An 18,753-nucleotide genomic window follows, 5' to 3' on the forward strand; every position below is an offset into this window, starting at 1 on the left:
ATCAATTTTTTTAAATTTTAGTTTAGTTTATTACATCCTGAGAGTGCTCCCTTCCTCCCCTCTTGCTAGTCCTCCCCATTTCCCCTTATTCCTTCTCCTCTCCCTTCCCCCCAAAAGAGGGGAGCCCTCTCATATTAACCTTCCCCAGCATATCAAAGTCACATCAGCACTGAGCATATCTTCATCTCCTAAGGCCAGGAAAGGTAGTGCTGCCAGGGAGGAAGTGTTACAAAAGTAGGCAATAGAGTAGATGTTAGAAACCCCTCCCCCATTTGTCAGGTGCCCCATTTTTAGACCTAGCCACCTGTCAGCTACATGTGTGCAGGAGCCGAGGCACAGATCATGCATGCTTCTTAGTTGTTGTCCCAGTATCTGAAAGTCCCCATAAGACTGGGTTAGTTGTCTCTGTTGGTCTTCTTGTGGGGTTCCTATCCTCTCCAGATCCTTCTACCTTTCCCCGAATACTTCCACAGGAACCCCAGAGTTCAACCCTATGCTTGGCTGCAAGGCTCAGCATCTGTCTCAATCAGCTGGAGCCTCCCAGCTCACCAATTTTCTAATCATGGTTCTTTCAAGTCTCTGAAAATCCAGCCATAAAATTGGTGAATTGATATTTAATGTGACCTGTTGCAATTTTTCTACCAAATATATATTATATATTTCAGTGAACATGCTTATATGCTTAATATATTATAACACACACACACACACACACACACACACACACACACACACACACACCACAATACTGCTCTGCTCAACTATTATAGTCCTTCAGGAATATCCCAGAAAGGGACTATTATGCTATAGTTATTCACTTTCAGCTCAGTTTATGGAGCAGACAGAATCATACAAGATCTTCTTTGGTTAGGTAAAATGCACACCCCATAAGGCTGTGGATGCATGCTTAGGAACAGACAGCCTTGTGGCAAGAGGAAGAACCAAAGGCATTTGAACAAATTTGTTCCATAGTTTGCTTGTACATTCAGAACCTGCTCAGGCCTGGTAGGTGCGCACACGTGCACACACGTGTGCGTGTGTGTGTGTGTGTGTGTGTGTGTGTCCATCCTTCCATCAGTCCATCAAGATTTCCAGCTTGATTGTTTAGAAAACACCCAGCTAATGACAATGGACAGGACAATGGGCAGTGCAAGTTGTAAGGCTTCTCAGGCAATTGGTTTCCACTGAGAACTGTAGCAGGCTTAGAGCTGTCTCTTAAAGAAGAGATGCTCTCTTCAGATGACTAAGGGGCCTTGCTCAAGAATTCCAGTGTACTTGCTAGACCTATGGGTGTGACAAAAGCTCAATACAGTAACCCTGCCATTGACCCCTCATGAATTATTGGTACAATAGTATCACATTGCTGTATGTGACAGAACAGACTGAAGAGCAAGTTAGAGATCGCTCAGAAACTTCTCTTGTAGGCCCCAATCAAAAAATTTTAAAAAATCATGTGATCAGAGAAACGTACCCATGTGAAGAATGTTCTGCCTTCAAACTCTAAATGTGCTCACTAAGCATTGTGTTTCCTTCTTTGTAAGCGGAGATGCCAGATATAATGTAACTTTTATCTTAGAAGGAATATTTATGTATGATCAACACCCCTGTACACCTTAGAATTTTATTGAACTGGAAGTCTCTTGCATTTTGATAGGAATTATTTCTCATATTGTGATGTGTCAATGCTGACAGCTACCTGCTTCTCATTCAGTCCACTTAGCATAATGTCACCAAATATAATGGACCAGTATAATACCTTTCAGAAAAAAAAATAGGTGGTTAAGATTCTTGTGAACAAAATGATGGCATAAGACTAGAGTATTAATATATTCTTAAGATTAGAAAGTGAAGTTGCATTGCTGTCCTTTCTGCAAGCAAATTGCTTCTGATGGAGCTTATGGGCAAATATGAAGATAAAAACAGCTTGATCAGCAAATGCATTGATAAGAAATAATACAAATAACAAGTACTAAAATATAGATTAATCTACTTGAAGAAGTAAAGCATATCAATCACAGCAGCAGCAATAAGAATCACCAACTGTGATTAACCTCACAATAATCAATTGCCATTCTCCAAGACCTGTAAATCTTCTGCACAAGCCTAAGAGGCAAATGAAACAGAGATGTGGTGAGAATCACCATCTCTGCAATTTTGGAGTCCTTGTCTCTAAAACTATTCTCTTCACTCTGTAGGGAACATAATATTGGTTTTGATGCAGTATTTTCTCAGGTGGAGACAGCTCTAATGGTATCCATCCTTTCCAAACATAGTATTCCTCGTTTCACAGGTCAGGGCATTAATGAAGGGTTTTACCAATTTCTAAATATATATGTCCCAGATTTGTGTGATGAGACCAGAGACTCCTAGTGCATTTGGAAACCCACTGTGCACTGGAATTTAACAAAAACACTTCTGATTCCCTGGTCCCTACTTTGACTGCAGAGTTACAATGTTATTTAAGATCTACTAGAATCAATTCAGAGCCATGTATGTCCTAAAATATGATTATTCTCATTTCTCACATGTATAATTACCTTGGGAAAAGCTATAGGTCCTTTTGGAAATTATGAATGAATGCATAATAATAAAACAATTAAGTAATGTAAGATGGTCCTTCCTTAAAGAAACATGTCCAGCATTCATTAAGAGTATTTTGGGTCCAAAATTGAATAAAGTCCTAAAATTGGTTTGGGGTCCTAAATTTCCTCTGTTGAGATCCAAGTTAACATCTATTCATCTTCTTTTCCTCTTCTCTCCTCTTGATGCACTCCCCATCTTCTTACTATTTCATTCCACGTGTGTCCTTTTAACTTGGCCTTTCCCTCATTTCTTAACACCCCTTTGAGACTCTCTCAGTTTCTTTCCTAGTTATTTAGGCTGAAATATTTACACACAAACATACACACACACACACACACACACACACATCTAGGATCCACAAATGAGAACGATCATGAGGTTGCTCTTTCTGAGTTTGGGTCACCTTGCTTAATATAATGCTTTCTGGCTGAATACATTTACCGTCAAATTCTGCAATTTCATTCATCTTAACAGATAAGTAAAATTTTGTCTTATAAATGTACCATATTTTTATTTTCCGTTCTTTTGTTGTTGCTTCCATTTTATTGCTATTGTAAATAAAACAACAATAAATATGAATGTAAACATATCTCTGAATGACACAGGAGAGATGCATCACTACTTCAAAGCTTGCACTTCTCTATCAGGGACGCAGCTTCAGTTCTCAACACCTGTGTCTGGCAGCTCACAACCACCAGTTCCAGGATATCTGACACCCTCTTATGTAATTTCCCTTGCACTGCACTCATTTGCATATACCCACACACAGGTTGACAAACATACGTTCACACAACTATAACATAATAGAGAGAAAAAAAAAACATTCTCTCTGACAGTATAGAGTCCTTAGTCAATATGCTCAGGACTAGTATGACTGTTTTCTTTCAGAAGTTTTAGAATATTAGGTTAGAAACAAAAGTCTTCAATCCACATTTAATTGATTTTTTTTTTGTGAAAGTTGAAGTAAATGGTTTAATTTAGTACTTCCACAAGTAGGCTTTCAGTTTTGTTATCAACAACTTTTAGCTAGAGCAGAGGGATATAAAATGAAAAAATAGTAAAGGAAAAGTTAAACTGTCCCTATTTACAGAAGACATAATTCTCTATTAAAAATCCCTCTAGACTTTATATCTCTTACATCTAGCAAACTATACCAGTAAATTGTAGGAAAGTATCCCATATGTTATAATTCTAATAAAATAATATATCTGGGAGATAAATACATACATATGTGTATATATATATATTTTTTTTTATTTTAAAAAATATATTCTAATCATAATTTTCCCTCCCCCAACTCCTCCTCATCTCCCCATCCCTCAAGTCCATGCTCTTCCCCCTCATTGGAAAATAAACAAGCAATCAAACAACATCAAAAGAATTAAAACAAAAAAAAGGCAAAGAAAAAGAGCACTCTATGCCCCCCGACACACACACTCTACACATGCGCTGTTGTACGTATGTGTTTTGTTTGTTTGTTTTTGTTTTTTTGGATATCTACTGCTGAGCACCAGAACTGCACTTAAATGTGGAAAAACACATGGTGAGACTTTAATGATGAAAAAATATTTCTTTCATTCATAAGGAAATGTTGATTGGAGATAGCTTCTTGGCTAGGGATGGGAGCTCATGTCCATTTTTTCTCACATATGGCATGTAGGTGTGCACACTCTGGTTGTGCTTCCACAGACTCCATGAGTTCATATGTGCTTCAGTCCTGATGTTTCAGTCCACTCTTTCTTTGGTTTCATCCATCCTCTCTGGCTCTTACAATCATTTGACTTCCTCTTCCTTAGAGTTGCTGGAGCTCTCATGGGAGTTGTTGGATGAAGATTTCCATTTAGTACTGTCTAAAAATCTCTCCTTTCTGAACATTGTCCAGCACGGGTCTCTGTATTAGTTTCCATCCACTGTAAGAAGAAACTTCTTTCATTCTGGTTGTATGATACATTGATCATATGGGCATATGCTCTATGGGTACAGCAAATCAGTGTTAAGCAAAATGAACACAGCGGAAGACACCACATTATCTGACCTCAATTCATACTGCATGGTTATACCTACAAAATAACAAAACAAAACAAACAAACAACCCAAAACATAGTACTGGCATAAACCTAACATCTAGACCAAGGAAATAGAATAAGGGACCTAGAACTAATATACACATATGTGAACACCAAAGTTTTGACAAAGTTGTCAAAAACATACACTAGAAAAATAAAAATCAATCTGGATTATTAGTGATATTTAACTGTAGTATTTTCCTCAGATATACTCTCTCTTCTTAATATTCATTCTTCTGCTTTTTAAAGTCTTGATGGTTTTGGCTTTACTTTTAATAAATAAACCAAGTGTTTTGTTTCCACCATTTAACCAGTTTTTCTTTTAATTTTTCATTTGTTCTTTGAGAATTTTGGTATGTATTTATCACATTCAACCCTACCCCTGTTCCTTCCAGTTCCATTTCCTTCCATACTTATACAACATTTTTAATCAAGCTGATTATATATTTTTGGATATGTGGCTTTCCAGCAGGATTATTTTCTACCTAATAGGGATTATACTTAAAAAGAGAATGAAAAACTGACTTCCCCGCTCCCAGAATTTCAGTTGCCAATAGCTCCTTGGTGAGAGGTGGGATTTCATGCCTATCTTCAATCTACAAGTTGGGATTTGGTCTGGCTTGAGCTTGCAGAGAATGTGTGCATACTTTTACAAACACTGTGAGCTTGTATGTACATCTGTCATGTTCTGACACAAAATCAGTGCTTCCTTGTAGTAGTGCATTCTTCTTTAGGTTCTATGACCTATATACTTCTGGTCCTAGGCCCCAATAATGGGGTCACATATTAATTCCGTTTGTGTAGCTTTAAATTGAGCCAGAAATTGTTTTGATATTTGCGTGAAGCTGTTGCTACTATTACAAGAGGAAGTACTTTTTGCCAGGCCAGATATTATTGTAACTTGCAGAGTTCATTGCTGGGTGTTCCTCTCTTCCTCTGATAGGGTACACATATAATTCTGTACTGTGAAAACTAGAAAGTAGTGATGAAACTTCCAAGTCAGTACCTGCCTAATTTCTCCATGTTTGTGACTCGAGAATTTGGGGTATCTTCAGCAATAGATTCTTACCACCAAGATATAGAGAGTAACAAACAACATTGGTAATTGCCTGTAACATATGAGAATTCATTGGTCAACAATTGAAAAAAAAAAAAAAAAGGTAACTCCTTCCAGGCACCTTTCTTTTATGTGTTAGCCTGTGGTGTTACCTCGTAGGCTTACCATGGTATAAGGTAATACCATTTTAACTTATTTGTGTGTGTGTGTGTGTGTGTGTGTGTGTGTGTGTGTGTGTGTGTGTGTAGCTTCTAAAGCAGCAGGTAGTTTTCCTTTTTTAATTTATTTTTCTTATTAGTTACATTTTGTTAACTCTGTGTCCCAGCTGTATCCCACTCCCTCATTCCCTCCCCAACCCCACACTCCCTCCCTGGTCTCCTCCCTGAACCTTTCCAACTCCACTGATAGGGAAGGACCTCCTCCCCTTTCATTTGACCCTGTTTTATCAGGTATCTTCAGGGCTGGCTGCAAAGTCCTCCTCTGTGGCCTAACAGGACTGCTCCTCCCCTGGGGGGGGGGAGGTCAAAGAGCCTGCCCTTGAGATCCTGTTAGAAATAGTCCTTGTTCCCCTTACTTTGGAAAACTACTTGGTTACTGAGCTACCACGGGCCACATCCGAGCAGAAGTTCTATGTTATATCCATAGATGGTCCTTGGTTGAGTGTCAGTCTCAGAAAAGACCCTGTGCCCGGATATATTTGGTCCTTGTAGAGCTCCTATAGTTTTCTATATGACCTTTTCAAAAGGATTTCAGTGTTATTAATCCTCTCTCTGCTTCTCTCCCCAATTTAATCAATCTTGTCCCATTTTTCTCTTTAAACTTTATAACACTGCTTTCTATCTTTTCTCACTTAAAATTTGCCCCATGGCCCCTTACTAATTTTGTGACCTCTATGAGTATCCCAAATTAAACACAAATATCAAGAGTCAATGATAAAATCCACATACAATAGGAGCATGTGACATCTCACTGTGTCTTGGTTACTTAACTCAGAAGAATTGTTTTTGGTTCCTTCCATTTATAAATGAAGTGTATAATTTTTTTTCTTATAGCTGAATAATACTCCACTCTGTAAACATAACCCATTTTCATTATCCTTTCATGAGTTAATGGACATTAGGCTATTTCCTATTCCTTGCTATTCTAAATATTAGCAGCAATGAACATGGATGAACAAGTAAATCTCTAGTAGTGTTTAACATCTTTAGTCATGCCTAACAGTGGTATCATACAATACATGTATTTCTTATGTTTTACAGAAGCTTCACACTGATTTTCATAAGGATTACTCAAGAGTCCATATCCACTAGCTGTGAGTAAACATGGGGCTTATTGAAAATAAACATTTTATTTTTATTTTTTAAATTAATTTTTTATTTTTTGTATTAGTTGCAGTTTATTTAATTTGTATTCCAGCTGTAGCCCTCTCCCTGATTCCCTTCCAGTCCCACCCTCCCTCCCTCATCTCCTCCCTGACCCTCTCTAAGTCCACTGATAGGGGAGGTCCTCCTCCCCTTCCATCTGACCCTAGCTTATCAGGTCTCTTCAGGACTGGCTGAAATGTTCTCCTCTGTGGCCTAGCAAGGCTGCTCGTCCCTCGGGGGGGAGGGGCGTGAGGTCAAAGAGCCAGCCGTTGAGTTCATGTCAGAGACAGTCCCTGTTTCTCTTACTAGGGAACCCACATGGATACTGAGCTACCATGGGCACATTTGAGCAGGCGTTCTATGTTATATCCATGCATGGTCCTTGGTTGGAGAAACAGTCTCAGAAAATACCTCTGTGCTGAGATATATTTCGTCCTTGTGGAGCTCCTATCCTCTACAGGTCATACTAACTCCCTCTTCTTTCATATGATTCACTGCACCTCTGCCCAAGGTTTAGTTATGAGTCTCAGCATCTGCTTTGATACACTGCTAGGTAGAATCTTTCAGAGGCCCTCTGTGGTAGGCTCCTGTCCTGTTAGTTGTTTTCTCCTACTTCCAATGTCAATCCCATTTGTCTTTCTAAGTGAAGACTGGCCATCTTACCCCAGGTACTCTTTCTTGATTAGCTTCTTTAGGTGTACAAATTTTAGTATGCTTACCCTATCTTATAGGTCTAGTATCCTCTTATAAGTGAGTATATACCCTGTGTGTCTTTCTGTTTCTGGGATACCTCACTCAGGATCATCTTTTCTAGATTCCACCATTTGCCTTCAAATTTCATGATTTCCTTGTTTTTAATTGTTGAGTAATATTCCATTGTGTAAATGTACCACAATTTCTGTACCCATTCCTCTGTTGATGGATATCTGGGTTGTTTCCAGGTTTTGGCTGCCACGAACATGATTGAGCAAATGTCCTTGTTGTGTACTTGAGCAACATTTGGATATATGCCTAGGAGTGGCATAGCTGGATCTTGAAGGAACACTATTCCTAATTGTCTGAGAAAGCAGCAGATTAATTTCCAAAGTGGTTGTACCAGTTTACATTCCCACCAGCAGTGGAGGAGGGTTCCCCTTTCTCTACAACCTCTCCAGTATATGTTGTCACGTGAGTTTTTGATCTCACCCATTCTGATGGGTGTAAGGTGAAATCTCAGGGTGGTTTTGATTTGCATATCCCTGAACTCATTGGCATAGGAGACAACTTCTTGAACAGAACACTGACAGGACAGGCTCTAAGAGCAGCGATCAATAAATGAGACCTCATGAAACTAGAAAGCTTCTGTAAAACAAAATACACTATCGTCAGAATAAAACAACAGCCTACAAACTGGAAAAGGATCTTCACCAACCCTATATCTGACAGAAGGCTAATATCCAGAACATAGAAAGAAGTAAAAAAGTTAAAAAGCAACAAATCAAGCAATCCAATATTTTATCTTTTTAATCTTTTTTATTTGTTAATTTTTATTTCTATGCTAGTACTTCTTTTTAAAAAAAATTATACAGTTTTCTCCCTGTATGTATGCCTGCAGGCCAGAAGAAAGAACCAGGTCTCATTGTAAATGGTTAAGAGCCCCATGTGGTTGCTGGGAATTGAACTCAGTACCTTTGGAAGTACAGCCCATTCTCTTAACCTCAGCCTTCTCTCCAGTCCCTACTAGTGCCTTTCTAACCTATGTTGCTAGTTTTGTTATTTGTTTTACTGATTTTCTCCTGTGTCCCTGGCTTTCTTCTCCAGGCACTGATTGAATACATGTCTTCGTTTATTTACTCTTTAATGTCATTCATTATATGACATCAAAAAGAAGATAAATTAAATAAATCAAATAGAAAGAAAGTTAAAAAGAACATCACAGTTTAAAGAGAAAGAAGCAAAATACAACAAAAAAATTAAAACAAAATAAAATAAAACACCCAAATGAAATTCCCACCATGAGACAAAAGTAAAAATTTAAATAAATGTAAGAAGGGGAATTTAAAAAAAAATTGAAATATTAGGAGCCCACCCAAATTCGTAAGCTAATCAACCCCCCATGCACACAAAGGATCTAGCAGAGACCCATGCAGGATTCATGGTTGCCACTTCCTTCTCTGGGAGCCCTTATGAACCCTGCTTATTTTGTTCTTTGGATTCCTAACAATGGGAATGTGGGTGACTCTAATTCCTTTGCCTGCTCTTGAAACCCTTTTTCTCTTATAGGGGAGGGAGAGAAGGCTGCAGTCAGGATGTACTGTATGCAAAAAAATATCTTTTTAATTAAAATATTGGGTTTTGTTCTTTTGTTTTGTAGTAAACCATCATTCTCAATAAAATAATATTCCTCAAATTGATAAACTGCTCTTGCATATGCTGGACAGCAATTGATTCATTGGTGTTACTTTTCTTAAAGATATAGACCTCCACTTTAGAGTTGCCTTTTCTGCTTACAGTAACTTAGCTCTTTTATTACTTTTTGTTGTGAAAGTACATGCACAAGAAGAATAACATTAACCAGAGGTAGGCATGATGGCCAGAGCCTCAGAACCTTTAGACTCCAGTAGAGTTGCTGGCAGAAAGTATGATACAGAGCAGAGCATGGAATGAACAGATGAGAATCAGTCGCCATCTTATGCCCAGAACAACTGAAAGGGAAGTGTATGTAGCCTATCTGTAACACTCGTTTCAATTTCCTCATGAAAAGAAACCTACAAGAATCCTGAGAGAGCAATTTTTAGAAGTTTTATGAAGAAGACAATCCAAGCAGGCAACAGATGGACTGTGGTAAATGATTACAGTTGACAGTATGTTGCTGAAATCTCCATTAAAGGAAGAAAGTGTTCACCCAGAGGCTGAAAGAGCTAACAGTAACCATCTGTTTTAGCTGCCAGACCTCTTCAAAGATTGAATCACGAGTTACCTGTTCATCTGTTACCCTGAATCCAAAATTAGTAGATGAGAAAGCATAATCATTGGTCTCAGTCTGATTTGTAAAACAAACAAACACAAACAACTTCATGGGTGAGTCAAACTCCAGGACTCAGAACTCTCTATTATATCAACTCTCACTGACATTGAGCCTGAGTTACCAGTTTAGTTATTTCTTCATCAATTTCTTATTTTGCAGGTAGTATTTTCAAAAAACACTCCTTAACATTTATCTTTTATATGTTAAACTCTTAGAGTTTTGTTTTTGAGGTATTCAATTTGTATACATACTATTCATAGTAATGATTAATATAAGTTTACCAGTTAGTGAAACCATATCAATCTATTTTAGGAATAAGGATGTAGATGGAAATAATAATGTATTTCTTAAATTGCAGATCAGTTCTCCAACCTTCTAAAATATTTCTCTGGGTAACCACATGTTCTTCAAATATATATGTTATATGTTCGTTTTGTTTGTTTGTTTCCTTGCTTTTATTTGCAAAGTTTAAAATGTGTTCAGAGAAAATTAAGAGTCAATCAAAGTGTTCATTGTGAAAGATAATCCCCCTTGTAAACTTGACTTGATTTTAGATCATCAAGGTCACACACTTCTAGGCATATCTGTGAAGGCATTGTTTGGAAGGGTTAATTTAGGAGGGACAATGGACTCTGACTGTGGAAAGAAGCAGCCTTCCCAAAGACTGAAGTCCTAGTCTGAAATCCTGCTTTTTGACACTGGGCACAATGTGATCAAATCACTTTATGTTTCTATGTCAAGTTTTTCTTACAGTAATGGATTATACTCTCCAACCATGGGTTAAAGTTAACTATTCTCTGCTTATTCTTTAGCCAAGTATTTTGTCATAGCAACAAAACAGTAATTTATATAGCTATTATTTCCAATTATTATTCAAGGATTTTTTACTGTATTTCTTCAACTAAAGAGAGAGAGTGTGTGTGTATGTGTGTGTGTGTGTGTGTGTGTGTGTGTGTGTGTGTGTGTGTCAGACATAGAAAAGAATCCTGTGCCCAGAATTTTTGGTTCTATTGCTGTATTGCTCTCTTTTTGGAGCTCCTGTTCCCTCCAGGTCTTTCATCTCCCCTTTCATAAGATTCCCTGCACTCTGTCCAAAGTTTGGCTAGATGTAACCCATGGCAGGTCAGTCTCCAAGTGGGTTCCCTAGTAAGGGAAACAGGGACTGTCTCTGACCTGAAATCAGTGGCTGGCTCTTTGAGCACCTCCAGATGAAGGAGTAGCAGCCTTACCAGGCCACAGAGGAAGACAATGCAGCCAGGCCTGATGAGACCTGGTAGAGTAGGATCAGATGGAAGGGGAGGAGAACCTCTCCTATCAGTGGACTGGGAGAGGGGCATGGGAGGAGAAGGAGAGTGGGATTGGGAGGGGAGGAAAGAGGGGCTACAGCTGGGATACAAAGTGAATAAACTGTAATCAATAAAAAAATAAATTAAAAGAGTCTTTTTATTTTAATGACATTGGAAGATCAAATATCATCCCACAAAAAAATGTATGTTACCATTTATTGTAATAATTTAAAGAGAATTTTATTTGTTTGTTTCTAACACAACACTTATCAAATATATTACTATTTGAGAAATATTAAAAACTGGAACTTGATACATGGTGTAGATTCTGAACTCTGCTTAATCTTTGAAAACCCAAACTAATTTTATAGATCTTGTTGGGAAAATTAGGAACCAACTTATAACATTTTATATTTTTCTGTCTGAAGAAAGGACACATTTAATCTGTGTATTTAATCAATTTTGATGGTACACAAAAATTTTAATATCAGAGGCAGACTGAAGATGGAGACGAGTGTGCATAGTTTCTGAGTTACAAAAGAGCTGAACCGCCTGAGTTAGTGAATGGAAGGACTACTGAACCCATGGAAATGACAGTGAGGTTGTCGAAATGAGAGGAACATTGCATGAGGTGAGAACTTTGGTTTCAGGTCACCCCAGATCCAGGGTCCTTCTAAACTAGAAACCAGGCATTGGACCCCTCCCACCCACACACCCCCTGTGGGAAACAGAGACTCTTGGGACATCGATACCCCCTGCTCTGAAAGTCCAACTGTGGAGTTAAGACAGAGCCAAATACCTGGGGCCTGTGGAACACTGAGGTATTCAGGAAATTTGCGTAAGGAAATTGTGCCACCACTTTCAACAGCACCTGCTACATCTATAGCATATGCATAAGTAACACCTTAGATGGCTGCAAGGCAGAGCCCCTCCCACACACTCAAGGGTTCAACATTACTTTCACTCTGTCCCTTGAGGCACACTTCCACGCACATTTACACACACACACACACACACACACACACACACACACACTCATGCATTTACCCTTCTGGGCCCACAGACTTTTCTCTCACAGGTATAGCTAAAGCACCAATGCACAAGCTGAGGCCAAGGGACCTCTCTCAGCTTCCTGAAGAATCCTCCAGACAACAGAGAGAGACAGTACCAGTCTGAACTGCAGAATCCAGAAACAAACAGGGAAGATTACAGATAAGCCAATGGCGAGAGGTCAGCAAAAGAACACACTCAACATAAAAGAGGAAATCATGGCTTCACCAGCAACCCACAAAATTGATGGATACTCCAGTTCATCGGAAGCACAGGAAAATGACTTTAAAGCTATTCCTACCCAATTATTTGAGGCTCATAAAGAGGAAAGAAACAAATCTCTCAGAGAAATAGCCATGCAAATTCAGACAGTTAAAGAGGAAACGAACAAATTTATCAAAGATTTGGCCAATCAAGTGGAGGCAAAGAAAGAGAAAATAAACAAAGCTTCCCAAAGAAACACAGGCAAATAGAGCCAAACAAATAGAGGCCCAAGTAGAGATACAATTAGTGGCATATAGAGAGGAAATGAACAAAAAAATAAAGACCATTGTAGAGAAACAGGAATCCACATTCAAACAGATGAAGGGAATGGTGCAAGGCATGAAAACAGAATTAGAATCAATAAAGAAAACACAAACTGAGAAAACCCTGGAGCTGGAGAACTTAGAGAAAAGTTCAAGAACCATAAAAGAAATCATCACCAACAGAATACAAGAGATGGAAGAGAGAATCTCTGGTGCTGAAGATACACTCTCAGAAACTGATACTTCTCTCCAACAAAAAGTAATATCAGAAAAATCCCAAGCACAAAATATACAAGAAATCAAGGACGCCATGAAAAGAATAAATCTAAGAATAATAGGAATTGATGAAAAAGAAGACTCCAGGCTCCAAGGTCCAGAAAATATTTTCAAGAAAATCATAGAAGAAAATTTTCCCAACTTAAAGAAAGAGATGTCCATAAATATACAAGAGGTCTACAGAACACCAAATAGACTAGACCAGAAAAGAAACTCTTCACATCACATCATAGTCAAAGCACTAAATATGCAGAACAAAGAAAAGATATTAAAAGAAGCAAAGGAAAAAGGCCAAGTAACTTATAATGGTAGACCTATCAGAATCACCCCGGAATGCTCATCAGAAAATATAAAATCCAGAAGGGCCGGGGCAGATGTCATGTAGACTTTAAGAGATCGCAGATACCAACCCAGGCTACTATACCCCACAAAGCTTTCAATCAATATAGGTGGAGAAAACAAAATATTCCATGACAAAAGTAAATTATGCAATATCTACACAACAAACCAGCCTTACACAACTAGAAGGAAAACTCCAATCCATTTAAAACAACTTCAACCAAGAAATCATAGCACACACATAATAACCAAACAAAAATTAAAATAAAAGAAGCAATGAATCACAGTAAAACCACCAACTCCACAATAAAAGGAACTAATGTTCATTGGTCACTATTATCTATCAACATCAATGGGCTCAACTCTCCAATAAAAAGACACAGACTAACAGAATGGGTACAGAAACAGGATCCAACATTCTGCTGCATCCAAGAAACACACCTTTGCAACAAAGATAAACAATAACTTAGAGTAAAGGGCTGGAAAAATGTTTTTCAAGCAAATTGACCCAGAAAACAAGCTGGGGTAGCTATCCTAATATCTATTAAAATAGACTTTCAACCAAAATTAATCAAAAAAGATGAGGAGGGACACTACACTCTCATCAAAGAAAAAATCCACAAGAGGACATCACAATTCTGAACGTCTATGCCCTAAATAAAAGAGCGCCTGTATTCATAAATGAAACATTATTGAATATGAAATTACACATTGATCCAAATACCTTAGTAGTGGGAGACTTCAACACCCCACTTTCACCAAGGGACAGATCATCTAGACAGAATCCAAATAGGGAAATAAAGGCACTTACAGAGGTGCTAAATCAAATGGACCTAAAAGATATCTACAGAACTTTTCACCCAAACTCAAAATAGTATACCTTCTTTTCAGCACCTCATGGAACCTTCTCCAAAAAAGACCATATAGTTGGTCACAAAGCAAGCTTCAACAGATACAAGAAGATTTAAATAATCCCTTGTATTCTATCTGACCACCATGAACTAAAGCTTGACCTCAACAACAATGGAAATAGAAAAAAGCCTACAAGCACATGGAAACTGAACAACTTGCTGCTCAATGACAGCTGGGTTAGTGAAGAAATAAAGAAAGAAATTAAAGACTTCCTAGAATTCAATGAAAATGAAGGTACAACATACTCTAATTTATGGGACACAATGAAAGCGGTGCACAGAGGAAAATTCATAGCACTAAGTGCCTTCAAGAAGAAATTTGCGACATCTCCTACAAGCAACTTAATGGCACAACTGAAACCTTAGAAAAAAAAAGAAGCAAATACACCCAAGAGGAACAGACAGCTGGAAACAATCAAACTCAGGGCTGAAATCAATCAATTAGAAACAAATAAAACTATTTTAAAAATCAATGAAACCAAGAGTTGGTTCTTTGAGAAAATCAACATGATAGACAAACCGTTAGCCAAACTAACTAAAAGGCAGAGAGAAACTATCCAAATCAGCAAAATCAAAAATGAAAAGGGAGACATAACTACAAACACTGAGGAAATCCAAACAATCATCAAGTCATACTACAAAAGCCTATATGCCACAAAATTTGAAAATCTAAAAGAAATGGACAATTTTCTTTATAGATTCCATCTAACAAAATTAAGTCAAGATCAGGTAGAAAGATTGAATAGAAGTATATCCCTCAAGGAAATAGAAGCAGTCATTAGCAGTCTTCCTTCCGAAAAAAGCCCTGGGCCAGATGGATTCAGGGCAGAATTTTACCAGACCTTCAAAGAAGTACTAACTCCAATTCTCTCCAAACTATTTGACAAAATAGAAACAGAAGGAACATTACAAAACTTATTTTTTGAAGCCACAGTCAACTTGATACCTAAACCACACAAAGACCTAACAAAAAAAGATTCAGACCTATCTCTATTATGAACATTGATGAAAAATACTCAATAAAATACTTGCAAACAGAATCAAAGAACACATCAAAGATATCATCCAACAAGACCATGTAGGCTTCATCCCAGGCATGCAAGGGTGGTTCAACATATGGAAATTCATCAATGTAATCCACCACATAAAAAAACTGAAGGTGAAAACCATATAATCATCTCCTTAGATGCTGAAAAAGCATTTGACAAAGTCCAACACCCATTCATGTTTAAAGTCTTCTAGATAGCAGGGATACAAGGCAAATACCTAAATATAGTAAAGGCAATATACAGCAAGCTTATAACCAACATAAAAATCAATGCAGAGGAACTTAAATCAATCCCACTGAAATCAGGGACAAGGCAAGGCTGCCCACTCTCTCCATATCTCTTCAACATAGTACTTGAAGTCCTAGGTAAAGTAATAAGACAACTAAAGGAGATCAAGGGGATACAAATTGGAAAGGAAGAGCTCAAAGTTTTACTATTCACAGATGACATGATAGTATACATGAGCGACCCCCAAAATTCAACCAGAGAACTCCTTCAGCTGATGAACACCTTCAGCAAAGTGGCTGGTTACAAAAAATCAACTCAAAAAAAATCAGAAGCCCTCCTGTATACCAAAGACAAAAAGGCTGAGAAGGAAATCAGGGAAACAACACCCTTCACAATAGCCATTAATAACATAAAGTACCTTGGGGTGACTCTAAATAATCAAGTGAAAGACCTGTTTGAAAAAACTTCAAATCTCTGAAGAAAGAAATTGAAGAAGATATCAGAAGATGGAAAGATCTCCTGTGCTCATGGATTGGTAGGATTAACATAGTGAAAATGGGTGGGATCGGGAGGGGAGGAGGGAGGGGCTTATGGGGGGATACAAAATGAATAAAGTGTAATTAATAAAAAATTAAAAAAAAGAAACTGTGGTACACTTACACACACACACACAAAAAGAACATAGTGAAAATGGCCATCCTGCCAAAAGCAATCTCCAGATTCAAAGAAATTCCCATCAAAATACCAACACAATTCTTTACAGACCTTGAAAGAAAGATTTTCAGCTTCATATGGAGAAACAAAAAATCCAGAATCTCCAAAAGTGATCTCGTACAACAACAAAATCATCTGGAGGTATCTCCATCCCTGACTTCAAACTGTACTACAGAGCAATAGTAGTAAAAACGGCATGATTTTGGCATAGAAACAGAAAAAAGGATCAAAGGAATAGAGTTGAAGACCCAGAAATAAACCCACACACCTACAAATACTTGTTTTTTTTTTTTTTTACAAAGAAGCCAAAACCATTCAAAGGAAAAATGACAGCATCTTCAACAAATGGTGCTTGTCCAACTGGATATCTACATGAAGAAAAATACAAATAGATCCATATTTATCACCCTGCACAAAACTAAAGTCCAGGTGGATCAAAGGCCTCAACATAAAACCAGATACACTAAATCAGTTAGAAGAAAAAGTGGAGAAGTCATTGGAACTCATTGGCACATGAGACAACTTCCTAACAAAACACCAACAGCTCTAAGATCAACAATCAATAAATGGGACCTCATGAAACTGAAAAGCTTCTGTAAAGGACACTTTATCGGAACAAAACCACAGCCTACATACTGGGAAAGGATCTTCACCAACCCTAACTGACAGAGGGCTGGTATCCAGAATATGGGGGGATACAAAATGAATAAAGTGTAATTAATAAAAATTAAAAAAAAAGAATTAAAGAAGTTTAAAAGCAATAAATCAAGCAATCCAATTAAAAAATGGGGTACAGAGCTAAACAGGGTATTTTTTTTTTCATCAATGCATTTTTATTTTTTAACAAAAGACTGATAATTGCCATCTTTAATAATTATGATAATCAAAGAAGCAACAGTAAATAATTAAAGCTTATTATTGAAGATATTTCACAAATGTTTTTATTTCACAGTAATGTTCTGATTCAGTTGACATAGAAAAAGTAAAGACAAGGTCCAGCTGAAATGATAAATACAATATATATAAAATAATTTTAAATTGCTACAAAAAGTATGATCAAAGCAGAACTTAGGAGGAGAATCTAGATTTGAATATATAGATGAGGGAAGGGTGTTTTCTCATGGCTATCAGTTTTTTGAAACAAAAATTGCCAGAAAACATCTTTGGAATATAGTTCTACATCTTCTATAGAATCTTCTAACTGTATAGGTCTTTCTCAACCTTATTTTCAGTTCTGAGAAAGTCAGGGTATTTTCTTTAGAGGAATATCAAATGGCAGAGAAACACTTAAAGAGATGCTCATTGTCCTTAGCCATCAGAGAAATGCAAATCAAAACGACCCTGAGATTTCACCTTACTCCTATCAATATGGCTAAAATAAAAAACTCAAGTGACAACACATGCTGGAGAGGTTTTGGAGAAAGGGGAATCCTCCTCCATTGCTGGTGGGAATGTAAACTGATACAACCACTATGGAAATCAATCAGGTGCTTTCTTAGACAATTAGGAATAATGCTTCCTCAAGACCCAGCTATAGCACTCCTAGGCATATATCCAAAAGATGCTCAAGTACACAACAGGGACATTTGCTCAACCATGTTTGTAGCAGCTTTATTCATAATAGCCAGAACCTGGAAACAACACATATGTCCATCAATGGAGAAATGGATACAGAAATTGTGGTATTTTTTACACAATGGAATACTACTCAGCAATTAAAAACGAGAAAATCATGAAATTTGCAGGTAAATGGTGGGATCTAGAAAAGATCATTCTGATCCTCCTCTATAAGTGGACTTGGAAAGGGTCAGGAAGGAGATGAGGGAGGGAGGGTGGGGTTGGGAGGGAATGAGGGAGCAGGATACTGCTGGGATACAGAGTTAATAAAGGGTAACTAATAATAAAAATAAATTAAGAAAAGAAATGCAAAAAAAAATTAATATCACAACTTTTACTCTTAGAAGCCGATTCTTGGGCAATTTTCCAGTTACTGCTTTGTTCTCCAAAGAAAATTGGCCACCAGTATGTGATCATCAAACAGTTCTATCTGTTGAGGATGTAAAAGAAAATAGTCACAAATTTTGTGAACCCTGTCATGTTTACAAGATCTGTGTATAGTTTTGGATATATCTTGATTTTTAGATTTGTCATTACTGTATAGAATTTTTTGTAGATAGTCTACTTATTTTCTTATCCACTCCAACTTGGATGATGCTTTTTGGTGATTTTATCGTAAGCTATTATGGAAAAAGCTTTTGTGAACATTTCTATGCATATTTTGATGTAAATTCCATTC

This window comes from Psammomys obesus, unplaced genomic scaffold, assembly GCF_907164565.1.
Source record: "Psammomys obesus unplaced genomic scaffold, mPsaObe1.curated_primary_1811, whole genome shotgun sequence".
Classification (NCBI taxonomy): Eukaryota; Metazoa; Chordata; class Mammalia; order Rodentia; family Muridae; genus Psammomys; species Psammomys obesus.